This window comes from Etheostoma spectabile, chromosome 15 (assembly GCF_008692095.1).
Source record: "Etheostoma spectabile isolate EspeVRDwgs_2016 chromosome 15, UIUC_Espe_1.0, whole genome shotgun sequence".
Lineage (NCBI taxonomy): Eukaryota > Metazoa > Chordata > Actinopteri > Perciformes > Percidae > Etheostoma > Etheostoma spectabile.
The window spans coordinates 7,246,402-7,261,558 of NC_045747.1; the positions used below are offsets into that span (position 1 = coordinate 7,246,402).

The 15,157-nt window shown below is 40.1% G+C and overlaps 1 long non-coding RNA gene across 1 annotated transcript in view; it reads left to right on the forward strand.

Annotated features, from left to right (window-relative positions):
- Window positions 1-3,278: 3,278 nt before the first annotated feature.
- LOC116702536 (uncharacterized) overlaps window positions 3,279-15,157 on the forward strand; it is a 63,400-nt gene continuing 51,521 nt past the window's right edge. Inside the window, exon 1 of the long non-coding RNA XR_004335187.1 lies at window positions 3,279-3,869. This is a non-coding gene — a long non-coding RNA (uncharacterized LOC116702536). The remainder of the gene's footprint in view (window positions 3,870-15,157) is intronic.

The following is a 15,157-nucleotide window of genomic DNA, read 5'->3' on the forward strand; positions in this document are numbered from 1 at the left end:
CAAATTTATCTGTGTGTTACTTCCCTTTTGTTGCCTGCCTTGAGCCAGCTGGTAACACATCATTCAGCAGTACCTGTACTAAGGGGCCAAATCCATAGAGGAATTATGAGTAGCTTTGTATGATGTGAGTAGAATTCAGTGTCTTTGTTGTTTTGCCATTTTTTGTCACTACTTATTCATCTCCTCTACCACCTCCCCCAGTCTGGTATGTTGTATCAGGTTGCCTACTATCTGTTTTTGCTCTTTTTTAATGGCCATGTGTGGACTTCAGGTGTGCAGTTTGGGTGCCATAATGTCTGAGTCTCAAAGTGGGGTCCGGGGACCCAACAAAAAGGGGAATCATTTAATTTCACTATAATTTCATCCATATGTAACACAATCACAGATGGCATGGCTATTTCAAAACGTCTAAAAGCAAAGATTTTATCAGGTAGGGGACCCTGGACTCATCCCACCTTTAACTCAAAGATGGAAAAGAAGACGTAATGCCGATAATCCTGCATCCTCAATTTTGTATCCTCTCCAGCTCATTAGAGAGGCCTTTAAACCCACCACAAACTGGGCTGGCATACTCAAGGATTGGACGAATGAAAGTCAGGTGTATTTGTTTTAGAATATCACATAGGAGAACAGCTTTTTTGGCAACACTTAAGAAATGACTCCCTGGCCATGCCATTGGGAGAATATACTTGATGTGGGCATCCCATAACACATCAGAAGATATCTGAACTCTAAGCAGGTTAAAGGTGGAAACTACTGATGTTTTGTTCATAAAATGAAACGGGAATGCAGTGTTCTCTCCTGCCACTGAAAACCATATCCACGGTCTTAGCTCCAGTTATTGCTAGCAAAAACGTGTGTCTCCTGTGCGTATGGATGGTGAAACATTTTGTGTTGCTCTAATTAAATAAGACAGACCTGGTCATTTTTATGAGCTGAATTACACTGACCCAGACACTAAGTCTGAAACCATAGCAGCACTGTGACACTTCACATGCGTGACCGTGATGATGCCCTGGAATAACTTGTGGCTTGGCACATAAACATGTCTTTACTGCGTATTAATCAAATGACATCAAGTAGACTTAGAGTACTGAAGAAATGCTACTGTGTTTATTTTGTTAGCTTATGCACTAACTGCAAAATGTACGTGCAGTTGCACAGAATAAGCTGGGTGTCACCCTGTGCAAACTTTAAGAGAGAACAATCTTTATCTATCTTTTACAAGAAGTGCACAGGATGTAAAATAGAAGTATACGGAACTACAGTATAGATACAGAAGTAGATTTGAAATGCCTAAACAACAGCAGATTTTGTTAAATGGAAATATTTTTCAACACACTAGCATTTATATGTTTTCTCTTCACGCCTCAAGCAATCTGGTGAGGGTCAAAGCTACAGAACTGTACAATTTCAAATTGTGTGCAGTAATCATCGACTGGCTCATTGTGCTTAAAACTTTTCTACAGACAGTTTATGAGGGCACATAACCCACAACACAAACAGGCATGCTTTTTTGTGTGTTGTGGGTACTCATGCATGTATGCAAAAGCATGTCTAAGCAACTTTGCATAGGCCGACATTTCTAAAGATTTGGCTCACTCACTGTAGCCTACTGTCATTAAAAATGTAATCTGTTCTAATGGTTGCATGGGCAGTGCCAGAGTATATCTATTGGTAGTTAGCCTATGGTCACCACTTCACTGCTTCCATCAGATTTGATCGTTTTTTACACAACTATTAAGCCAAACAAAACAAGGTATGGGCAGGTAACTATACTGTAGCAGGCACAGGTAAACAGAACATGTTCTCGCCTTAATTCAACCTAATATTCTCTTGATTTGAAAAATGCCCCTTATTTTATATTAATATATTCATCACTTCATTATTAATTTGTCTATTAATTAATATCATTATTATTATAACACATTGTCTTCCACAGGCAGCTAATGTGTAGACCATTGTCTATGTCCACGACGTTCCACTTCCGGGATTGTTCCATTGCCACCGGAAATTCCGCTGGATGTCTGTTACCTTCGGCTTTTTTTGTGTTTGGAATTTTAAATTCTGGTCTATTTATGAGGACTATGATTAACTTCTCCTCAGCTCGGCAAATCAAGACAGCTAGCTGGACTATCTGTCCAATCGGAGTTTTCTGTTGCACGAGTCACAACTAATTTTAAACTACACATGTTCCACCAAAACAAGTTCCTTGCAGCAGCTGTGGCTCTGTCCGGTGCTTAGCGCCGCCCATGACGATTGTGACTGGTTAAAAGAAATGCAAATAAACCACAGCACATTTTTCTCCCATCCCAGAATGCTGTAATGACTAGCCAGACCCTCCACAGGTCTGGCAAAGCGAGACTATAGCCACGTTCAGACTGCAGGAAAAAGTGGCCCAAATCTGACTTTTTTGGGGTCAAGTGACCAGGTCAGACTTCTTCAGAAGTAGTGTGAACACTCAAATCTTGCTCAGATCTCATTTTTTTTCAATTCAGATCCCCGCCACTTCCACATGTGGTCCTGAATTTTTCAATGCGGCTGCAGTGTGAACAACCCACGCCGATTCAATGGGACTTTTACGTAAATAACCCTCGCTGCGCCCTCTCTCCCCCTGCGGAGAGGGACAGGGCCCCCTGCTCCTGGTGCTTTTAACCGGGGCGGACTGTCCTCGGATGTCGGCATCCCACCCGACCAGTCTTCAAAAACGGACCAAGGAGTCTAACACATGTGCCCTGTGGCGCAATGAAAGTGAGGGCCGGTGCGTGCTAGCTGAGGTGGGGTCCTGGTCTCTCAGGGGCGGGCGTACCACCAGTCCATCTCGCCCACAACATCATGCTAAGTCTGATGTCAATGTTATTGTTCTTTTGCGCGTGCCGGTCAGTTCAAAACCACAAACATCTCACACTGGAATCCGATATAGGCCAGATTTTAAAAGGTAATGTGAACAGCCAAACAAAAAATCAGATCTGAGTAAAAAAATCCGAATTAAGCATTACGATTTGCGGTGTGAACGTCGACATAAACTGGAAAAGTATAGCTAAAAGTCAGTCAGAGAGCGATGAACAACTCAACGAATTAGCTTAATTAGCTAGCTAACAACTAAAAACTGCCATTGGCGGTTATTATTCCAGCCAGCAAAATTGATGGTTGCAATCTTCCCATAGACTATCTCAGAATGGAAAGATTGCTACATGCGTAGCAACAGTAACCAAGGGGGGCGGAGTTTAGCGAACGGCGAATTATCAAGTAATCCCATAGACCGTTAATATCAACGGTCTATGGGTAATCCCTATCCGTTTAATTCGCCGTCACACGGTGACCCTGTTGAGCACAACGAAGAGATATGGGCCAACGTTTTGGATGGCTCAATTTGAGCAGTTTAGGGCCAAGGTCGGGTGCAGGTGAAGATGAGGTGATTAAATTCAATGGGGAAACAGACTTTAACACAAGACCGGCTCGATGGCATTTATCGGGAAACCCAAAGTTGCTGGAAACGGGCTGCGCTGGAGAATTGACATAGCTAGCTAACGCTAGTGTAAAAGAACAGATAACCAATGTTACTAGATAAATTACAGCATAGTCTAAAGGATAACGTTAACCTACGTCAATACACGAAACCCTAACGCTAAAGCAGTTGGTAGCTAATTTACAAAACTGCCACACTGGAGCTGCCAATGTGCTAATCGACGAGCTAACTAGCTAGCGAAATGTGAAACCTAGTTTGATTAGCGCACACCTGTGATCTCCTCCAAATTGGGATTTGTGGCCTAAAGAGGAACAGCAAGATTAGCTAATCCCATCTGCTCCTTGCCATGGAATTTAATATCGCTTTGCCATCAAAGAAGAAAAAGAAGACACACCTTAAGGTAAAACAGCTGACTTATTTGTGTGGATGCTAGTTGGGTTAATAAGCAACGAGTGGAATAGTTTCTCTCTGATTAATGCTTTGCTAAACAGATGTGTGTCGTGAGACTTGCAGGTGCCAGTTTGTGTATCTGTTAATGCAGGTTTAGAAGATGTGGCAGACTGATGGATTTGGATTGAAAAGACAACATGTGGTCATGGTTTAACAGAGAAACTCAACAGCAGATGTACGGTGATTCGCCGGTGTGCATAGAGCAGGTTGCTATCTGCTTTGATGCACTCCTGCAGATGATTTCATTTCGCTGATTAAATTCTGTGTTGACGCATAAAGGTAGGCCTATTGATGGGTGGAACTTGTGTTTTTGTTTTTTTTTGTTTTTGTTTTTTTATTGTACTAACATTATTGGTGGTGCAGATGTGTTGCACTGCGTTGGCTCGCAAGGCCTCTGTGTTCTTGGCAACAGCTGTGGTTGTTTGTGGTGAATGAAATGTGTCTCATCAAATCAACCCTGAACTACACCGTAGACAGTGTACAGAGGAGTTTGAGTTTGTGTGTTTCTGAAGATGTGGGGCTATTCTTCACTAATGTATAAGTACTATAATGTAATGTATTGTGTCTGTAGGAAATGAAAGGAAATCTTTTCAAAAATTCTTTTGAGCACATTGAATTAAATATAAAAGGCACCGGGAAAAAAAAAAAAACGTTTTCTACTTATATTTTCTTTCAACTAACACTCGTGTGTATTGCACCTGTTCATATGGTGAAGATACAAAAAAATGAAATGTTGTGCAGCCCAAGTTGCGTGCGGAAGCTTCAATTGCTGCAAAATTGTAAAATATTTTATTTCAGATGCTTATGCTTGTTTTTGGCAATAAAGATATTTACGGTGCAAAGGAAGTTTTTTTTTTTTGTTTAGCAATTCTGATTCCAATTTCGATTCTGGTTCTTATCGATTCTGATTCTTTGAGGGGTGAAGTTGAAACAGGTCACATTGTTATTTTAAAAATAAGAGGATTTTTTTTATTTGGATTCAATGGTGGGTTGCAATTTTACAGAGTTATTATAACGCAAAATAAAGCCCCACTACAGCGATGCTTACTGTGCTCCATTGCTGCAACACAACAAGCGCCTGCTGCTGCGGAAACCAAAACTTGCGCATGTTAGATTCTCCCTGGAATCGTAATTTTTTTTTTTTTTTTTTTTTTTAAACGATTCCAAACAGGAATCAGTTCTCGATGCCCAACCCTACTTGCAACGCACAGGCCTAGATGGCTTAATGAGATTAGCCAGCAGTTCAAAAAATCTTGGAATTGATTGGTTGGCAGCTCAGGTTGTGCAGAAAGAAACTCAGCCCTAAAGCATTACTTAGCAGGGACAGCTTATTGAATACAATTTTTTTTAAATTTTTTTTTATATAATTTACTTTGACTAATTTAATTTCAAACAAAGATGCTTTAATAATGTCCCGCTAAGCCACAGAGTGGTACCTCCACTCCTCTCCCCCATAGGAATTCCCATATTGTCTCGTCCATTCACACTAAGTGACTATCATTAGCGTGATGCCTCTCTGAAAGTTGTCACGGCCATGTCTTTCCCCTAAAGGACTCTTGCCACTGTGTGTCCTCCACGCTGACTCAACCTCTTCCTTCCCTGTCATCCCCCCCGTGCCCCTCACTTTCTCCTCTCCCTTTTCATCTTTGAGCCACAGGCTTTCTCTGGCCGGCAGAGGATTTGGCAACACCCAGATTTAAGACGGCTGTGCCACGTGCGGCAAATGGAGCGGAATGTATCCCAGAAATCAGACGATAATACCCTGGCACAGATGTGCCTTCACTTGGTAATTTGTCTGAGCAGTTATGTGCCACAAGCTGTGCAGAGAGAGTGACCAATTAGTGAAAGAAGATATCATGTAACATGGTTTTAAATAAATTAAAATTGACTATCAGGAGGACATTGATAGCAAACATTTGATATTTAAGTGCCACTATGTGTCGTTTTTTTCACTTGAAGCACAAACAACTCGCAATCACTCGTTTCAATAAATTTTCACCAATTAAATGCCATCCATTCCCTTTTCAAAACTTTTAAAGGCCTAATTGTTGACACAAACCTTCAATTGTTTCAATGACCATTTGAACCTTGAAATCCATTTATGAACAGTATGTAATTTGCTTTTTTAAAGGCCGTCCATCACAGCTTCCACTATGGAGAATAACTGAAAGTCTTTGTGCAAGAATTCTTTGATGGACGAAGTATCCATCCATTTAAAGTGAGACCCAAAGTGGTCATGAACACAATGCAAGAATAGCAATGACGAAGAGCAGCAGATCATAATGCCTCAGGCTGCCTGACTTTGTGCCTTTTTTATTTAATTATTTTTTTAAAGAGTTTAATTCACAGCATTAAACACAGTCCAGTTTTAAAGCTGCCATTCCTTTTCAAATTCCTCACAGAAACTTATTCAGACTCATTTGTGTTTTTGAACCACAAAGTAATTTTTTTTTTTTTTTTTATCGTAACTATAAAGAACAACACATCAACCTCCTGTTTGATAAGTAAGTAAAGAATGCATTTCTGTTTATGAGGAATGGATCCAAAAATTAAACCTAACCTTTGCCAACATGGAGAAAGTAATCCATGATTTTATGTCTTCAGAATGCAGTCACCAGACAGGGAGACACTAATTACATGTATCCCAGTTTCACTTCAGTGGTTAGTGGTCTCTTTGGAAATTTGAGTATAGCATTTAGCTGATGAATTTGAAAGCTCATCTAGGCCTTGTGCCTACAGACCTTAATGATTTTTCTATCCCGCATGAGCCAGAAAACAGCTTGAGATCCTCAGGCAGAGCTCTTCTGGCTGTACTTCAGTAAATGGTCTTTTTGCCATTGTTTACTATTAAAGATATGTTTTCTGTTTGTGCACAGTACTTTGAGCTAGGGCTCGGCGAGAAAATCAGATATCACGATATTCTTGACCAAAGTCATCAATGTCAATATTGGGGCATTATTGTAGGGTTGACAATTAGTGCTTTCAAAAAAAAATGTCACAATGATATTTTAGATAATTACCAATTAATGTGGATATAATGACTATGTGGGTAATGGGAATAAATAAAACAGCTAGAAAAGTGGTTAGTTCAGATAACTACATCACTTTACTGTAATGCAGAGACAGCACTGTCATATTACGATTTTCAAAATCTAAGACAATATCTAGTCTCATAACGATATTGATATAATATTGATATATCGCCCATCCCCACTTTGTGCCAGTAAATACCTTTGTTTAGCAGGACAATCGTGCCAATATCTAGTATTTCCTAAATAAACTATCAACCTTAAAGCCGGGAGCCATTTAGGAAAATTGAGAACAAAAACTCCCTGCCTGCAGAACAAACTGCAACAAATTTTCCCATATCACATCTGGACTTCTTTCTTGGGTATTATAAATTTCTCACACACCTTCCTCTTGTTGCAGGTGTGCAAACATCTGTATGTTTTGATTAGGTTTTGTGGACACGGTTGGCATAAAATAACACCCGCTCTTTCTGAACGCCACAGTGATATAAGATTCTTTTTGTCGTCGTAGCCCCCCCCCCCCCCCCCCCCCCCCCCCCCCCCCCCCCTCTCCATCCACATCACATATTCCTTTATAGCAGTCTCAGAGGGAAACAGAGGGAGGATGCGCACTGAGTACTGACCCGCACTGAATGCAGTCATTCTCCTCTCTTCCCTGCTCTAATTCCTAATTTAACTCAGTTGTACATCTACAAACTCACACACACACACACACACACACGTATGCAACTCAAAGCATTCACACACGCCGCCTTCGCTGGTATTTTATTCTCCACACGGCAAACCACAGTGTTCATTTTCCTTGTCATTTTAACTCTCACCTGTTTGAACTTCTTCTGTGTGACTTAGGCTGAGTGACTCATACGGTGAGGCTGTTTTTTGTATTTGTAGCACTACTTGGAAGGAAGAGGATGCATGCATGATATTACACACAGTCTTTGTCCACCTGCTTTATCATCTGCAAATGAAGTCCCCTCCTTGACTTTCTTTTGTTATCAATTCAGGCCATATGTCTTAGTCCCAATTTGTGCAAAAAAATCTCTTTGTTTGCCCTCTTGACTTTACTTCTTGCTATCTGTTAGCTGTGCTTGACTGTATTTAACTTGCTGCCTGTTAAAAGGTCGCCACATGTCCCAAATGGAAGTCTCTGATATGGACCAATAAAACACAAACTATTGAGGAGTTTGGTTTACTCCTTAGTATGAAGTGTATTTTCATATTTTCTTCGGTGTTACTGCTTAGTGTCCACTTTATGTTTATTTAATGACTCACTGATGGCGGGTGTTACGATGGCCCTGAAAAAAAGACTAGTAGCCTGTGAATGGATTAAAATGAAGTCAGAGAAACCAGGGCAGTTCACCACATCAGACCATTTTAAGGTTTATGTTTTCAAAGCCTTTCAGCAAGAAACACTGATTGTTATCCACATGTTGCATTTGGTTATATCATATTAAGACTCAGTGGGATCAACTAACTAGGGTTACTAGAGATTACTAGGGTAGCACCAATCCAACTTACAATACACCTACCAGTATTGATACCTTAAGTCTAATTTACCAATCTAATACTAGTGCTGTTTATGTAAGGTAACAGGGCACCGCAGCATTTTTCTTGATGGAAAAAACGATTGCATTCTCTTCATCTGAATTACCGGTATGCTTTAGGGTTGTGATGTTGCTCGAAAAGGGCGCGGTTTCAATTCATGCTGATGTGAAGCGTTTCAAAGAATTTTGAACTGATACATATTAAAATAAACTTGAAAGCAGGGGTGTGATGAGACACTCGGGTCACGAGACAAACAAAGCTTTTAGCTGCTGTAAACAAGGAAGTAGGCTGCTCTTGTGTTACCATTTTAAGACGACGGGAGAACATTTCTCTTTGTTTAATATCATTAAAAGTAGAGGCTAGGTTTTGCTTTGTGCTTTTGACTCATTTAAAAAAAGAGAGCAAGCAATCTGCGTGCGTGCATGAGTTTCACTCTCTGTCAATATGCAGAGAGGACAGTTAAGCTTGCGCTTACACTTTTGCAACCGAAATTTGGCACCAAAAGATAAATCATTTTTTGATACGCATAGGATGGGATTATTTTCGGTCGGTGCCATAAAGTATCAACGTTTGGTGCTCGGCCCTAATGAGGGACGGACGAAACCATACGCGGAGTTTGCGGGGGGGAGGGGGGGCGACGACTGCGATTCTAGATTCATATCTGGATGCATGTCATGGTGTCATCTTCATTCTGAAAGAAACTATGCTTATTTCTTTTGGCTAACATTCCTGTAGAGTTTTTTTTTTTTTTCTTTGGTCTTCCGGTTAAAATTAACCCTCAAAAGCAAAATATTACTTTTTCTTCAGGGTGTGTTTTTACTGTATCTTGCAGTTTGGCACGTCTGCAACTGAGCTCTATTTGCCAGTGTGAAGAAAAATCTGTGACCTAACAGTCAGTCACTGTTTGTGTATTCAGTGTGTGTACATGCATATGTGTGTATTTGTTGATCTCGCTCCCTATGAGGATGGCTTTGTGTCATTGTGTGCTAGGAAGACTTCTGTGGCTCTTTATCCGCTGTGGGCTGACAGAAGGGACTAGTCTGTGACAAGTCATTGATGTCTGGATGATCTAAGAGGACACTATCTGCTCTTTCCATCTCTCTCTCACTCAGTGTGTACATGCAAGAAAGAACAAGGGAGTTTGAAGGAAGCGGTATGGCTGATTTGTTTCTGAGAAGAACTGAGATTTTATGTCTAAAATTCCAACATAAGTATGCAATGTCAGAAAGAGAGAGGAAAAGTAGATGACCACAATGATACTACCCAGCTGCTGCCACAACCTGAAAAAATAGATGAATTGACACACTTGCATGTGGCAGACAAATTCAGCTGCTTACTCCCACTCATGGAAACAGATACAGTACATACTAACCCAAATGAACAGGTGTGCAAAGCCCTAAAAAAAAATCCAACTGGCAGGAGCTTGAAGTAGAAATGTCTATGAAGTTTGACCCATCTCTCCAGTTTCTACTAAGTTTTCCTCACAACTAAAAGTTAAACTAGTGACAATTGCAGTGAAACCATATCTGTAGCCAATGCAGACCACGTTAACACGGCATTAGAACAGTATCTGGGGGAATACAGTATGGGGAAATATGTTTGTTGTGATGTGAAAGGTTCTTGGTTTGGTCAAGAATTAGCTGATATTTGACAGCGTGGTACCACCAGCATAAGATTAACCTGAAGAGGCAGCAGCAGTAGTACCTAAGTTGCATAATTGACTTTTGCATGAAGCATTTTGTTTTTAGTTTGACTGAGGTTTTTCATTAAAGATTTCATAACGCTATTTATTACCATTTTTAAGGACAAATGGACAAACGATACATAAACAAACAGTAGTGCTACATGACTGGTCCATATAGTAAAGACAAATGTGACATTGTTAGCTAGTTAAAATAGGGCACTGTACTTGAACTGTAGCCCATTTTAATGGTTAAGGGTGTCACAATTTTGATTTTCAATCGAAATTGACAAAAATTAAGTCACAATTTTGAATTTCAAATTAAAAAATGGAATTGTCAATGCTGCAATGCCCCCTTGTCACGTATGAGCTAGATTCCTACACACACAGTAGCAGAAGAAGACCAGCCACACACACAAACACACACATACAACGGAGCATACACCAATTGCAAAACAGGAGTGAGTCGGTTCATTCTCCCGGTTCAGTGATCGACTTGCGTTACTTAACCGGCCCTTCGGTCAGTTTGTCAACTCTAGTGTTGAAGTGCTGCTCTGAGTCAACCTCCTCTAATTTAGCTACAGCCAGCCAAAAGATAGCATGGCAACTGCAGATTCAGGAGACCCATCGCCAGAACTTGAACCCGCTCCTTTTTCACTGAAGTCGCCGGTGTAGAAGTATTTTGGATTTCCAGTGAGTTATGTTGACAACGTTCACGTTGTCAAAAAAAAGCCACAGTTTGCAAGCTCTGCTACGTGCTTGTACTATATTCTTCCACTGGCAGCACGACTAACATGGCAGTTATCTGTGTAGTATAGTTCGGAAAAAGTTTTGTTAAGACACTTACTTGTTCAGAGAAGACTATGGACATGGCTGTTTTTATTTTTGTTTGTTTTGTTGTGAACTTGAATCTTGATTTTTTTTTTTTTTTTGTAAAGACTGCATTTACAAAAGAGAAACTAGATTGCATGTTATTTTGCTTATGTTTCCAATTGACTGAAGATATGTTGTTACATTATGTTAATAAATGTTTTAAATTTGACATTGTAGTGTGGTACATTGTGAAGTCAGATATTATATTGCATAAAATTCTAGTCTAAAAATGTCATAGCAACATGTGCTTTAAAAAAAATAGTACAAATGTTTCCTTTTTTAAGAGAGACAGGAACCTTCCTGAGCAGGCAGAGACGTGGGTCTGCTGATACCTGCTGACCTATTGCTGTACTGACATCTGTGCATTTTGCCTTGAAAAGTGCCTACTTTTGAAATATATTCTTATAATAAATATCAAAGGAGATTAAATTGGGTAGTGTTTAGTCAATTTGTTAAATCAACAAGCTTGCCAGGCTCAACAGAGCCAAGTGAGAATAATTGGCATCTGTTCCGTCAGCAACGCTGATAAAAGACTGCTGTTAAGTTGGTATCATCATGGGTGCTGTGACAGGTCAGTATGACATGAAATATGATAATCAGTACTTTAAACTAAAATTAGACCCACAATGTGAATATTGAAGATGTTATCAAATAGTCGTCACCTGTGTTATAAAAAAAACTCAGCTACTGACGCCAAGGAGTGTAATATGCATATTTGAAATGTACACCTCCCCCTTTTTTGTGTGTAATGGTTGTTTAGTAATAGCACCCATCTAATAGACCCCAAAGCTCGTCCTCTATACTATTTCTCAAATGCATATGCTATTAAAGCAAAAACAATGTCCTTTTAATTTCACTGTTGGACAAAAAAGTGCTGTTATAAGAGGAAGTGCCCAAAGCTTAAGGTAAGTAGGAATACTATCATCGGTAGCACATTATTACAAGATCCCTTCTAACAAGGGCTTGTGTTTCAGACGTCATTGCAAAAACAAACAGTTAAAAATGAGCTCCAAAGAACCCCAGCTTTGTTGCATTATTAATGGTCGCACTGAGACCAGATAGGCCTAGTGTAAAGGAAGAGAGGTGGAGAATATGCAAGAAAGAAGGAGCAAGGAAGAGAGAATAAAAGGAGGTGGCAAGAGGGACAACAAGGCTGAAAACTGTATAGAAAGAATAGTTTGGAAAACAGTAGGCCAGAAATAAAAAAAGAAAACTGTTGGGAATAAAAAAACGAGCAACCAAGACGGCTTGCAGGATGAAAGCTTAAAAGTTAATGACACAAGCAAAGCAGTGAGAAAATAAAAAGAACATTCATCTCATTTCAGCTCATAAACTAATTAAAACAACCCTGTGCGTGTCTGTGCCCGATCAGCAAGCCTCGCAGCCTGTGCCACCCAAACTCGCAGTACCTGAAGCAAGGAGCTATTTAAGCACCCAGTGAATTATTTAGAAACCTCAGCAGTGTGCTGAACAAACTCTAAAACTGATTGTACCTGAACTTTTTTATATCTGGTTCTGTTTTTTTGTACAAAGCTATCTCTCTTTCCCACCTATCTTTTACTGCTCTTTGCACACAGATTTATGCCATTTTAAACAGAGTGGAAACAAAGTCCACTGTTACGGGACCAAGTGAGATTAATGCAGCATGGTTAGGCTGGAGCTGTACGTTTTGTTGGTACATGTCTCATCTTCATATCAGAAACAAGGAAATGAATCTGGCGACGTATCTGAGTTGCGTCATCCCGTTGTCACTCCCACTTGGTCAGTGGCTCTCAGCATCACATACTGACGCAATGTCTGACACGTGGGACGGCTGTGATTGGTCGAAGTCGCGGGAAACTTCAGTTATTGGTTAAAGTTGTGGTGATTGGTCAAAATTACGAGTCTCACTACTTTTATGGCGATCGGTTGAATTTGCATGAATGTTGCGATCGCCACATTGCAAATGTTTGGACGGACTGATTAGAATATCAGGCTTGAGGCGCAAGGCTGAAAAATAGGGCACAGGCTGAGATACAGTGCAAGCTGTGTTGATCTATTACAGTGAACTGGGATTCACAGGGTGGTAGGAGCTGGATTTTTTTCTGGCTGTGTGTGTGAGAAACATTTCCACAGCCACACAAGCCAGTGATTATGTCCTAAAAGGGATTTTTTTTTTAAATTTTTATATAGGGATATTTGAATTTATTAGAACGGAGCAGGTGATGCCAGATCTTTGCTGAAGCCATATTTGTAACTTGAAGAACACCTCAACACCTTCTTTTCCTTTGTTGTCTGACCCAGTTTGCCTCCCTCTCCGTCCGCTCATAGTCCCACCTCCAGACTCACCTCAGGGGCACCATCCCGCTGGCCCGTAATCCTTCTCCTCACGGGGTGCAAACAATGTCTCTTGCAGCTAACTCCTCTTTATTTCCCTCGAGTGCAGCATTGAGTCTGATTTTTCAATAAAAAAAGATTTAGTTTCCTCAATCCAAAAAAAGATTGTCTTGAACCTTTTTTTAAGCTATGTTCTCTCATTCTTACACCTCCTCATATTGTCAATACCATTGTTGCCAGTGTTGTTCGGCCACGAATCGGGACGATTTATTACTGCAGTATTTCACAACACATCAGCCCATCAGATCTCACAGTGTGTGGGTGTCTCTTAAAACTCTCGATTGAACAAAACATAGAGCGAAACTTAAGTACAGTAGCGGTAAAGTTTTATAAAGTTATATTTTACTCAGTGGGTATCTATTGCGTGCTTTATGTGTCTCGAGTAAGAACAGCATTTTTAGCCCCACTTTAAAAAACAAAAAGTTCTCTGATTTTTTTTTTTTTTTTTTTATCAAGACTTGGTAAAGTTTCATCTCCACTGTGCCGTGGTGCTGCATTCTGACAGCTAGCTCCAGAAGCCAGAGGGCTTCAGGTGAAATATTTTTACTCCATACATCACTCATACATCCATCCATCATCCATCCTCCTGCCATCCAGCCCTTCTCTCTCTCTGTGTCAGAATCAAGTCCTGTCTAGAGGAAGGCTTGCAGCAGTGTGAGGTACCTGTAAGTCAGGCTTTGGCAAAGCCTTATGAAATATACAGTATGTGTTTTTGTATTGAGCTCTGAGGGAGGCTATGAAATTGCCTTCTAAAGGCACTAAAGGCGCTTCCTCTTTGTAGAACAAAGACTGCTCACTCCACAAGTCTCACAGAGAAGGGCACTCAAAAGCTCAATATGGAGAGAATCTGGTCCTCAAGTTTAATGGCAAAGGCTGCATTACCAAGTATTTTCTGCGGGATGGGGCATAATTCCAAATGCCATTAGTAATTAGGATGGCAAAAAATTATTGTTGGGGCGGGAACCTGGTTACTCGCCTAAGTTGGACCCAATGCAAAAAGATGCTGACCAACTGAACCAGACAAGTTTGTCACTCAGTATGTTCTTAAGACCATGAGTACCAGTTTTCTAGAGAAGGGTGGGATGAAAAACCAATAAGTGACAGAATCTAATAATAGAAGTTTCTATGTTAACGTTTTTTATTTAACTTTAACACAACACCAAACATACAATTTGGAAAAATTATCCCCCCCTCATCACCACCCACAAAAATCAAATAAAGATAACACAGTAACTACAATATTCAAGATCATACAACAAAATAATAACAAAATAGACAAACTATAAACTAAATAAACATATGTAAAAATGTTTGACTGATAGTTTGGCAGTCTACAAAGCAATCTGTAAAATGCCCATTAGAGGCACATTCATTACTTCTGTATGATCAATCACTTTGTGAAGTCTCTTTCAATGATCAATCATTCTCTATTTGATAACGATTGAGCTATCACTACCAATGACAGTTTACAAGTGCATGTGATTATCAATGATAATACATTCAACATGAGTAGCCACAGTCGTGCATAGTAATCTTATGTAATGACTGAAAATTGAAATTGACATTCTTTTCATTGAAATAGGTGAAGCAGACAGACATATTGATATTCAATGCCATTTCATGAGATCAGTCTACAGAGGTTTACTCCTCGACGCATTGGCCGCACGTTCAACTTCAACCTGTGGCCCTTTGCTGCTTATCATTTCCTCTCTCTCTCTCTCTCTCTCTCTCTCT